Source organism: Zootoca vivipara, chromosome 4 (genome assembly GCF_963506605.1).
Source record: "Zootoca vivipara chromosome 4, rZooViv1.1, whole genome shotgun sequence".
NCBI classification, from domain to species: Eukaryota; Metazoa; Chordata; class Lepidosauria; order Squamata; family Lacertidae; genus Zootoca; species Zootoca vivipara.
In genome coordinates, this window is record NC_083279.1 from 27,053,503 (window position 1) to 27,066,137 (window position 12,635).

Genomic DNA, 12,635 nt, shown 5'->3' on the forward strand with positions numbered 1-12,635 from the left:
GTGTACCAAAATATGGACATTACTCCTGAAGAGTGGGTGATATAAAGTCAAAACAAATGGCCACTTTGGCCACCTACCATTTTGAATGGTCCATGGTTTTCTACTAAACAGTTTCAAACATTATGTGATTTTGGGGGAGGCCACATATTCTCATGTGAGGTAAAGCAGATCTTCCCCATATTCTCCATGTGGTTTGTTGAAGCTACCTGCATTAATTAACTGTGGCTGGTGATGTTGAACAGAGAAGGTATTCCTTCAGGCTTCCTGCTAGTGACTCCTTCCCTTCTTGTCTTTTCTTCTACCTCTTCCCACCCACCCCTACTGCTTTCTAGATTTCACAATAGCAAATGTCACTTTTCAGCTGTGAAATATTTACCTGCTGTTTTGGTGAGAACCTATGTAAAAAAAAAACATCACCATACTATGACCAAACTTTTCAGAACAGAATAAACCAGAGGTAGCGATGGTGAGAAAATACAGCAGTGGCACATGGATGGATCAAGAGAACTAATCTGTCGCTTACTGGTAACTAGGGTTGAAGGAACATCAACCACAGAATACTGTGTAAGTCCAATCTTGGTTCTGCATTAACACATATTTAAGCAACATGCATCTTCCTGGCATTTCTCACTTGGTAAGTTGGGTGTTCGCATTCACCTATTAAAAACACAGGGCCGGCCCTAAGGTAAGGCTGGGTGGCGCAATGCGCCAGGGCGCCCGGCCGCCAGGGGGCGCCGCGCTGCTGTGCCTGCCAGACAGCCCGGCCGCCCTCCCACTCGCCCTGCTCCTTGCCTCCCTCCCTCCCGCTGCAGGTTCGAGTCCTGGCCTCAGCCTGGCGGGTCGGGTCGGGGGCATGAGGAAGGCAAGAGGCTGGGCGCTGTGCGGCACCGCCCCCCCCCAGCAGAGGCCTCCGCACAGGAGGAGGCGGCGCCAGCGCCCCAGATGACAACCAGGCAGCCCAGCCCACCTGCTGTGGCGCCCCTGAGCCCAGTCCACCCTCAGCGCCCGCCCCGCCCATGCCATGTCCCTCCTTTGCGTCCGCGGTGAGTTGGGGGGCGGGCAGCGGCGGAGGGACCTTTGCGCCACGGCGCTCGATGTGGTTAAGATGGGCCTGTAAAAACACAACATATTTTGGTGTTTGTTCTTATTTCAGATATTAACTCTTCCTTGAGATGCTCTCTGGAAGTTTCTTGTGCTCCCACTGTAGCGCTGAAATCCCAGAGCAGAGAATGGATTGGTGCCTGTGCTTGTGCCCTGCACATTTAAACAACAAGGTAGACAAATGGGGGGCTCAATGGGTTTCTGAATTCAGCTAAAATAAATTTTGAATCTGTTCATTCAGATCAGGTACGGTATGTTGCTTCTGGAGGCCCAAGATCTGCCCCTCAAGAGCTTTGTCCCCATCATTAATTGTCAAGCATCAAGCAGACGAAATCCAAGTCTGTGGAGAAAAAAGCAATTAGATATTTTGGGCAGTGATAAAAACACCACAAATAATCAATTTCTATGGCATTAGCAGCTACCAGGTCCAGGAAAAGTCTATAAAAGCTAGAATTTATTGCAGAACACCAGCCAGCTTACAAAACATTGATCCTCAGTAGTATGCATAGATTGCTGGATTTTAAGAGGAATTCCTAATGATTCTTACCTTTCGTAAAAGCGGTGGCGGGGGGGGGGGATACTGAGGGAAATAGAAAACACAGCAAGGGGAAAAACTAGGCTAAAAATGCCTGTTAAACTGTATTTGTTTACTTTCTATAAGAAAATTGTTTGGAGGCAATTAGATGTAATCTGATGCACAGAACCTCATAAAAGGGGAACAGTTAATTGCAGTAATAACACATTACTTTAAAAAAAATTGCATTTATTGTTCTTATTTTAAAGATTGTTTGCCACACCTGGAAAAGAAAAGGAGGAACAGAAATACATTTCTGAATGTAATGGAAACCTAGAGCTGCTCTTTTTTTTTTTTTTTTGAAAAACACGTACATCCCTTCTTTGTGAAAGTTAATGCCAGACGGTACTTAAATTCGTATTAACCTTTCCAATACTATTTATTTATGTTAAATAATCCCACATTAGACTCTTGCTCACACTACACAAAATGAAAATGGAATGAATAACACTCATTAGAAAGACTAATTTACCTACTTAACTTTAAAGACATTGCTGGGTAGCTTTGAAAATTGAATATAGAGAGAGCAGCTATTGGCAACCTGGTGCTCCCCAGATGTTTAGGACTACAGGCATGCCCTCAAACATTTCTCTGATGAAAATATGGACACCAGGAAGCTTCTCCAGAAGAGAGCCAGTGTGGTGTAGTGGTTAAGAGCGGTAGACTCGTAATCTGGGGAACTGGGTTCCCGTCTCCACTCCTCCACATGCAGCTGCTGGGTGATCTTGGTCTAGTCACACTTCTCTGAAGTCTCTCAGCCTCACTCACTTCACAGAGTGTTTGTTGTGGGGGAGGAAGGGAAAGGAGAATGTTAGCCGCTTTGAGATTCCTTTGGGTAGTGATAAAGTGGGATATCCAATCCAAACTCCTCCCCTCCTCCTCCTCCTCCTCCTCCTCCTCCTCCTCCTCCTCCTCCAGCATTTGATCTCACCACACACATCGATGTCATCTACATCAGTCCCCTTGAGCCAATTGCAACCTCTCTGCCAAACCTACGTCATAATATTGTCATAAAGAAAAAATGTGTGAGGGAAGGGATTGTATACAACACCTTCACCAGATAAATAGAAGGAATTAAGATTTTAGCTTTAAGCTGCCTTGAGTCCCTGTCAGGAAAAAAGATGGGAAATAATAATAATAATAATAATAATAATAATAATAATAATAATAATAGAAGAAACTGTGAAAATGATCAGGAGAAAATCCTGTTTAAAATGATCAGGAGTAAATTCTGTTGAACTCAGTGGGACTTGGTTCTGAGTGAAAATGCTTAGGATTGCAATATAAGGCTGCCCAGTCTTAACCCAGTTACCTGGGAGTCAGCTCCATTGAATATGGTGGGACTTACTTCTGAGTAGGTGGCGTACGGCTCCATTTACCATAAAGGAATAAACTCTCCATGCGTTTCCTAAAAAACAGCTGGCTGTGGAAGCATTTCAATTAAAGAATTTAAAGTGGTTGGGTGACATTTTCCTTCACAAGTATAGGAAGGGCTTTGTATGCCAGCTTCACCGTTTCCTTCTTTTAGTGCAATTATTTTATTTCCAATATAAACAGGACTTTGGATGCACCATTTTTAATTGTTCTCCGAGATGTGGCGGGGAGGAAAAAGGAGAACCAGGATATTCTGGGATCAAATAAAAAACCAAGATGGCTTCTGTAATTCCAGGACTGTCCCTGGAAAATCAGGACACTTGGAGGGTATGTGACAAGTCCCACCAGCCCCAGTCAGCAAGGCCTTCAGCCTCAACAAGAGACGTTGAGGAAATAACAGGAACGGAGCTGGCAGCAGTATTATACTGAAACTGAGAGAGCTGTATAGGGGACACCTCAAATACCTCTAGAGTTCCAGCATGAGGAGTGGTCTCAAAATTTTTAAATCAATTCCCAGCCACACAAACGGAGAGTGACATTGCAGTAATGTACATGGGTACGTAGAAGTAAGTTCTGCTGTGTTCAGTGGTACTTGTTGTTGTTTAGTCATTTAGTCGTGTCCGACTCCTCGTGACCCCATGGACCAGAGCACGTCAGGCACTCCTGTCTTCCACTGCCTCCCGCAGTTTGGTCAGACTCATGTTCGTAGCTTTGAGAACACTGTCCAACCATCTCGTCCTCTGTCATCCCCTTCTCCTTGTGCCCTCATCTTTCCCAACATTGGGGTCTTTTCCAGGGAGTCTTCTCTTCTCATGAGGTGGCCAAAGTAAGTGGTACTTACTCTGAGGTAAATGCTTATAAGATCGCAGTGAACTTGCTTAGCTGGCTTTGGGAAGGCAGCACAAGGGCTGTGGGGGAGCATCAAATTTTGGGCTTGCTGCCCCCCCCCCCGGACAACAAGGCAGTGTGCAGCCCACCCATGTGGAAGTGTTCTTGTGGCCCCCTTGGTATGAAAAGTTGGGCCGCCATGCATCTATACCAGGCATAGGCAAACTCGGGCCTCCGGATGTTTTGAGACTACAGTTCCCATCATCCTTGACGTCACTGGTCCTGTTAGCTAGGGATGATGGGGGTTGTAGTCCCAAAAGATCTGGAGGGCCGAGTTTGCCTGTGCCTGATCTATACAATTCGACTGCAGTCAGGTGCCATGTGGAAGCACTCACAACTATATTTTGATGAGTAGGGAACCATTGTACACAACTTTGCCTGGCCTGAACAAATTGTAACCCACCAAACGTATATTATGGTCGTATGTTACAGTCCAACCACCCCTTCCTAGGGTTTTGCCACCACCCTGACAATTTGTCCAGGATGGCAGGGGTAGGCAATGTGATTTTCAGCTCTTTTTAAGACAATGCATTGAAATGCCAGAAGGTATGAAAATCCAAGCTTTGCTTTAGAGGTGGCGGTGTCGGTGTCCAGGAATGGGGTGTGTGGGTGGGGAGAGAATAGAAATTAATCCAAAATGTATCAAGTTCACCCATTAAATCCTCGCAGTAGTGAACTGCTCAGTAGTGGTGCTAATAAAAAAACACACCACAGCCTGGCTTACTGGATGCAAATGAGGCAGTGAAAAAGCAAAACAAGAACCCATCGCCAACCGCCACCCTGTTTGGGTTATGGTATTTACTCAATCTGTACGTTAGCTGCAGCCCCACACTTGCAAGCTCTCAGATATGCTCGCACAGCAGTGGAGTGGAACCTGACAACGACACTTGGCATGTGATCATAACATTCCCTGGCACACTCTCAGAATGCCATGTGGAGCTATTTGTACAGTCAGGCAGAGACCCCTGCAGCACAGGAAATGCCATCGGAAGTACCCCTGACCCTGCTTGGCCTCTGGTGCGGCTCTGCTTCCCGACTTATCACTGGCCCGAATTCAAACGCGATCTCTGGAGAAAGCAAATCAATTGAACACATGTTTGGTCTGGAAAATGCCATTTTTGGGAAGAGGCGGAGATATTCCCTTACACCAGAGCGTTTTCCTTGCCCTGAAGATTTGTCAAGTGCAATTGAAGGCACGCACATCACGGCGCGTTGCCGGTGCCAGGAGAAAATAATTTCAATGTGTCCTTTAGTGCGCCGATAAAATACAGGCAGGCAGTGTTGAAACAAGATGCCCCGCGAAAGTCCCAAACACTCTGGCATTCTGCGTTTCTTCTGTGTTTGGGATGGGGCCAGAGCGGCAGGTTTTGTGTACGAACCAAGAGAGCAACTCCACAAACTTTTTCTCTCGTCTCCTAGACAGTTGTTTTTAAGCGGAATAATTGATGGGTCTCTCGCTCGCACAAAGTCATCTTGGAAAAGCCATCTTTAAAGCAAACTGGTAATCTGGGTAGCTGAAGAATAAACGATGAACAAATACACACCACAAATGAATTTATGCATTCATTTTCTTTGCTGCAAGTCACAGAATCATAGAATTTTAGAGCTGGAAGGGACCCCAAGGGTCATCTAGTCCAACCCCCCCCTGGTGTGTTTCTGCTAAAACATTTCACAAATACACCCAAAAGTCATTGTTGGCACAACCGTTATATTTATAGTTTAGGTCTTGGAGGTGATTTTCCACGGTACCCATTTTTCAATGTGGTCTCCAGATTATTAATACCCTTCCCAGGTAAGTTCATTGGGCCCCTCCCTGCCTACTTTTAAGTGGGTATGAAAAAGTATATTATTTTGGTGGGGATTTCAAAGTTAATTTCCTTCTCTCTGTTTCTTTCAGTCCTGTTTCTGCTTGTTTCTTTTAAAATTGGCTTCTTGTTTGATTGTACTGGGTTTTGTTACATCAATTTACCTTAAGAGATTGCATGCCGTCTTGAATTGATATTTTGCCAAGGATATTGCTTTGTTGTACGATGGCATTTAAACAATACAAGTAAGCAAATAACATACATAAAATGAATGATCACTTCCCATTCTTTCTGAAATTCACCTGCACTTCATTAGCTAGCTATTACAGAAGAAATTCCTACTGAGGACAACTTGGCTTGGAATCTTCTTCTTCTTCTTTTTTTAAAAAACATTTCAATAAACCTGCTCCTTTCAGTGTAACACTAGGTCAGCCCTGTGCAAGACTGTTTTGAATGGATGAAGTTTCCTATGGTTTTGACCACCATTGCTGAAAGTAAACTCAAACTGTGAAGGTCAACCTCCCAGCCTCCCATTGAAAGTATTATAATACAGAGGATGTCTTGGAGTCAGATACTACTACTGATGCAATAGGGGCCTGACATAGCCGAACTGAGAACGGCCGGCAACATTTTAATCGTGACACCCTGAACGTTTTCTGCAGGATATAGAGGAAATAACGTGGTCCACAGTGAGGAAATTAGTGGCAAGGGAACAGGAGAGGAGGAATCCCAAAAGAATCCCAAAGGAACACATTTTTTCTGACGCCTTTCCCCTCATCTCACCAAATGATACCCATATGAGAAGCTTCACACAACTGCGAGCAGCGGAAAGGCAACATTTGCATGGAAAGGTCAAAGGACTCTTATGGATAAACAGCTTGATACACAACCCCATCACTTAAAATTAAAGGGAATTACAATACTATTTTTAAGGGGGGAAATTACTAAAAAGGGGAAACTGGTTGTGCTCAGCTAGAGGAAACCGATATATTTTCTATCTTTCTTTCTTTTGGGGTGGGGTGGGGGGTGGGGTTAGGGGGTTGCTTTCAGTACTTTCTGTGGTGCGAATTATTTATTTATTCGCCAAGAACAAGGATTTCTGTCCTTTGATAGTTTGTTGTGTTTAAAAGACAGTGTAAAACTCTCTCCGCAAACAGTTGTTTACAGGGTGCTTTTCAGCACAAAGCTGTTTTAAAGCTCAATTGTGCATTTTGCAGATAAAGTGGGAAAACTAACTGAGGGCTGTATTGTAAGCAGCGGTTGCCGTGGAAACCCCAGTTTCAAGAGCTGGTTCTCCATTACCACTTAATTTAGGCTTCCTAATTGCATTCCGCTAAATCGGTAGCGACAATATCTGCAGAGCAAAACTGCATGCCCAGTCTAGCGCAAACCTCTTTGAAACAAGCTTTTTGAAAGCCAGGAGCTATAAAAACTCAGCATGACGCGGAGCATATGAGAAACCTGTAGTTCAAATGTACTGCTGCCTGCTTTCTCATCCTTAGTAACTTCAATGTGCTCCACACCAATCTATTAGTTCAGTCTACCTTAAAGATCATAAAGCTCCGCCAAGTGGAAACTCATCTGTCCACCAACACGTTGGTGCAAAATAGATTTAATTGTACTCCTGACCCAGTATCATGTCCATCTTATTTTACTACACGCCAGCAGGTAGCCTGAGCGGAGGCTCACTTTCCCTTGAACTGCCCTTGCTCCTGCGGCACAAGGAGAACAATGCTTCCTCAGTTTAAATTATTTGCCACTGTTCGGCTGTGTAGCAAGCCAGACCGCCCATCTGTGGCCTGAAGAGAGCCTTGTCAGAACCACTAGACATAAAAGCATTCCAATTATCGACCACACGGCTTTAATAGAGGAGGCAACTAATATGATAGTGTAAGTGATTCTGCCAGTGAGACGCTCTCCGTCACTGTCAGATTAACACTTCAGTTAAACTCCTGTAAATCAGTCGCATTATGCAGTTGCTTGAGGAATAAACACAGGCCCATTATGCTCAAAATTCCAGAGGGCTGCCCCCCTTCAATGGGGAGTTACATGGGATGTTCTATTAATCGACATTCCTTGTCAAGTTTATCATGGGTGCAAGCACTAATGTGGGCATTGTCAGAAGGATTTAACTCACCAATGATGAGGTTCTGAAACAGACATCCAAGTGTCCTAGGACCTCCTGAGGCCTCCAATCTTCTGCATCCTAGAACGTCCCCTTTAACTCAGGCTGGGCTTACTCCTGAGTAAACATGCCCATGATTGAACTTTATAGGTGGAAGGGGTTCTCGGAACTGATATGCAATGTGATCCAAGTCATGGCCAGGTTTCCTTCTTAAAACATTTAAAAGCTGAAAGCTCTTGGAGCACAAGCCCCACTTCTAGAGTCCTACTTTATCCAGTGGCTTCAGCAAATGATTGCATCCAGTTTCAGGTGCATGTTGTATTTGCAAATCACCTCTTCTTCCGCGATTTACTTTCATTCACTCTGGCCAGTGTTTACAAAACAGTCTCAAGTCTTAACACCTTTGATTAGTGATCTATATGTCACACACACACACACACACACACACACACACACACACACACACAGAGAGAGAGAGAGAGAGAGAGAGACCACCACCATTTAATGTTCCAGCCTCTCATCTCTTTCTAAAATGGCTTTGTGACACCAGCACCCAAAACATGTCATTTATGGATTTTCAAAGTTGCTCAGCCCGTTATTCTTACATGAAGGAGCTCAGGAGCACATTGTTCATGGACAGAGAAGATCACACTGAGAACCATCACAGGTTCTCAGCCACAGTAACTCTTTGGATAATTGAGTGCAGCACATAGCTTCAAGGAAGGCCCCAAGTCTTTTAAATACAACTGGGATCTGTGAAATCGCAACAACAGTGTGTCTCTGAGCATACGAAAAACACCTTTATTTTGCTGCTAAAACAAAGCTGTTGGCTCCCATCCATCTGGAATTAAGCGAGAAGTCATCTTTCGACGCAAGAGAATGTGTCTTCCAAGCAAGCCTGCTGCTTTTAGGGTTTATCATTGTCATTTCCTTGGAACGAGGTGACTACCCCGGAACTTGTACTGCTGTAATTGAACTTATTCCTTAGAAATCAATATCAATTCTTTAATAAGATAGTACACATGTTGTGTTATGTACATCTCCTGCTTACCTTCTGGCCTGCTCTCTGTTTGGGATGCAGTTGGTTTGCATAGTGTTGGTTGCTCATTGGAGAGAGAGCTTAATATTGGACGGTTAAGAAATCCAGGTTTGCAAAGTAGATTTTTCAGACATACTATCTATATAGGACCAGATAGACAGGTGGTGCCTTAGGGTCTCAATGCATGAATGAGCTAATGGTTCCAGGAGGCACCGTTTAGATTTGCTAGGTTCCGGGAACATTTTGGGCCAGGTGGGTGGGGGTGGGAATCTGTAGAAAGGAGATGGGCTCCACTCGAACTGTAATGGAACCAGACTGCTGGTGCTTAAAATCAAAAAGGCTGCACAGCAGCTTTTAAATTAACTTCTGGCAGGAAGCTGACAGGTGCTGGTTTGGAAGGCATCTGCCTCAAGAGAAATCATCCCTCGGGAATGACATTCTAAATGTTCTGTGAACTCCAAATGGAGGACAGGGGAGAGTGGGACAACAGATGCATGGAAACTAATGGGAGCGAATTAAAAAAAAAAGACTAAAAGGTCACAGGAGAGATCATTCACAAAAAACCCGAGTTTGTAAAGAAGGACCATGGTGTACAGTTTATGTGAAAATACTAGAAGCCTGAAAGCAAAGGTGCGTGAATTAGCCTGCTTGGCAATAAAAAAGAAGACAGATATAGGGAGCAGAGATACCTTCTCCTGATCTTGACTCTCAGTATATCTCCTGATGCCCATGTTGTTGTTGTTGTTGTTTAGGCAGCAGGTGAAGACCCTTTTGTTCCCCCAGGTCTTTTAATGGTAGCATTCATTTGTGTTTTTTGTTGCTCTGCTACTTTTATAAGATGATGAAAGGAAAGATACAGCTACATGACACCAGCATACTAATGGCGCCGTGCTCCACATCCCCAGATGGCAGCTCCTGATGGCTGGTTTTCCAGCTATGGCTGCGGACCAGGATAGCTTGGCATCCTATGTCCGTGCTCTGGTGACCTCCTGCTTTAACTATTGTAATACAGTGTAATTCGTTCTGGAGGTCCGTTCTTAACCTGAAACTGTTCTTAATCTGAGGTACCACTTTAGCTAATGGGGCTTCCTGCTGCCGCCGCCACTGCCACGCGATTTCTGTTCTCATCCTGAAGCCAAGTTCTTAACCCGAGGTACTATTTCTGGGTTAGCGGAGTCTGTAACCTGAAGCGTCTGTGACCTGAAGCGCCTGTAACCCGAGGTACCACTGTACACTGGATGCAGTGCTGTGCTTGAAGATGGTCCAGAGACTGCAGCTAGGGCAGAATGCAGCTGCTAGGTTGGTAACTGGGACAGTGTGATGGGACAATGTGTCACCAGTCCTGAAAGCTCTGCACTGGCTGCTGGTGACTTACCATGCCCAATTTAAGGTGTTAGTACTTCGGCAGAAACCCTAAGTGACTTGGGACCTGCAGTAAGTACCTAAAGGAGTAACTCCTCCAATATCAACCATCTTGGACCCTGTTGCTGGTGCCATCTTTGGCTGTCGTCCTTCGGCCTTGACCTGTGGCAAGGCCTTCTCAGCAGTGGTCTCTCATTTCTAGAATGCTCTCCCTGGTGAGGTGCAACTGCCTCCCTCATTGTTAACTTTCAGGAGAAATTTAAAGACGTTCGTGTTTACCCAGGTACTTGATGGTTGAGAGATACTGGCCACGGAAACATTGGAATTGGTAAATATGAGGGTATGTACCGGTAGTTGCCTTACAAAGGTTTTACATGGTCTAAATGTATTAGGTGGTTTTTAATTGTTTTTAAAAGCTTTAAAGTTTTTGTTGTTTTTATTTTAAACTAGCTGTACCCGGCCATGCGTTGCTGTGGCTGGCGCTGGCGGTGTTGGGGCCCGGCTTGCCTCTTGTGGCATCAGCTGCGTCAGCGGTGTCAGCGTCAGCAGCTGCCGGGCCCGGCCTGCCTCTCACGGAGTCGGTGTGGGAGGTGAGGAGCGGCAAGGTCCAGCCTGTCTCCCAGGCTGCCTGGCGGCCTCCCACTCCACCTGGTGAGGATAGGCGAGGCCCAGCCACGGTTCCCCAAGGCGTCTTTGACGTCCAACAGATGGCGCTATTGGTACACAAACGGATATAGCGTGTGTTCCTTTGATGTGCACTGGAGGGCACTATTTGTGTACACAAAATCATCTTTTTTACCTGTGACAGGTGTGACATCTTTATAATTTAAGTTTATGCAAACACTTGCATATTGGAATGGAATGTTGTGTCAAATTTTCAACCCAATCGGTCAAGCAGTTTCAGAGCAAAGTGGTCGCACACAAACATGGACATTTTACATTTTTATACCGGTATATATAGATCATAGTGTTTTAACATTTTGATGTTTTCTGCATTGGGCTCCTTTGGGAAGTAGAGTGGGACACAAATGCAACCAACCAATCAACCTATAAATCCTGTGGTCATCACCCAACACATCAAAAAGGCTACAACTTTGATGCCATTTTTGACACATGTGATGTGAGGGATGGACCAAAGAAAGGGTATGTGTGCAGTGCGCGCGCGCGCACACACACACACACGTCATGGTTGGGCCACCATCTGAGTAAAGCTTGGATTGGTGGTGGCAATTGCTCCCTGCAAGAGTGGTGGTGTTATTTACAGAACAAAAGACGTTATACATTAATTGCCTTCAAGAAATTGACAGCACTTCTAACTTGGCCCTCACTCCTGCTCATGACTCTCTCTCTCTCTCTCTCTCTCTCTCTCTCTCTCTCTCTCTCTGGATAGGGAAAGATGGGAGCAGGTGGAAAAGAAAAGAACTGCAGGTTTTGTTTTGTTTTTAAAGAAGGACTAAATCAGGTAGAACACTGCAGTGGGCTCTTTTGTATGCATAAGCCTCATAAGCCTAGCTCATAACTAGTGCCACGGAAGGGTGAGTGCCAAGACCCATAGGCCTGTTGAGAATAGGATACAAAGCAACTGGCCCTGGTTTCAAACTCCGGTGCAGCTGCTTATATGAGTATGCTGCCCAATGGTTTGGTGGGCACCCATTTCTCCTGCTGCATCAATCTTCTCCTGCTGTTCCTCCTACTGCCAGATTTGTGTCAAGCTGAAGGGATATGCAAGATCAGAGGGCAGCAAAGATAATTTCTGGGACTCTGCGGCATGCATAAAACAATGTCTCTGGGATGAGCCGTGCAAATCAGCTCTTCTCTTCATTTATACACATACATATGTGGTCTCCTTCCATCAAAGAAATAACGGCAGTGTGAAGAGACCAGTAGGAGGTGTGCAGAGGTGTTGATAACAAAGGTTCCCATGCTCCCATCCATTGCAGAGCAGGAGGACAGAGGAACTGGGAGGGCTGGGGGAAAGGGAATGATGAAAAGAAACATGTCACACACACCCCTACAAAGAGCAGAGCCAAAATGGCACGGTTCCTGTTCTTCTGAGTTCTTGGGTGACCTTCTGCAGGAAAGAATGAGTGCTTGGCTTGCCATAGGCTTTGAGGGAAAGGTGTCAGGGCAGAAATGGAGCCAGAAACAATTGTTCTATATGGTACATGCTTCCCGGTGGTTGGCACACTTCCCAGGAGATGCCTCAATGTGAATTAACAAACATCAACACTTCCAAGAAGTCACGAGGAGCTGTGTTATCCAGATGATATGGCTCGGGTTTGTTTGTTTTTTCCTAGAGTAGAATGCAAGAGATATGATAGGAACTTAATGCCAAAGAGGTAGCAATTTTATTAGCAATCTCAAACA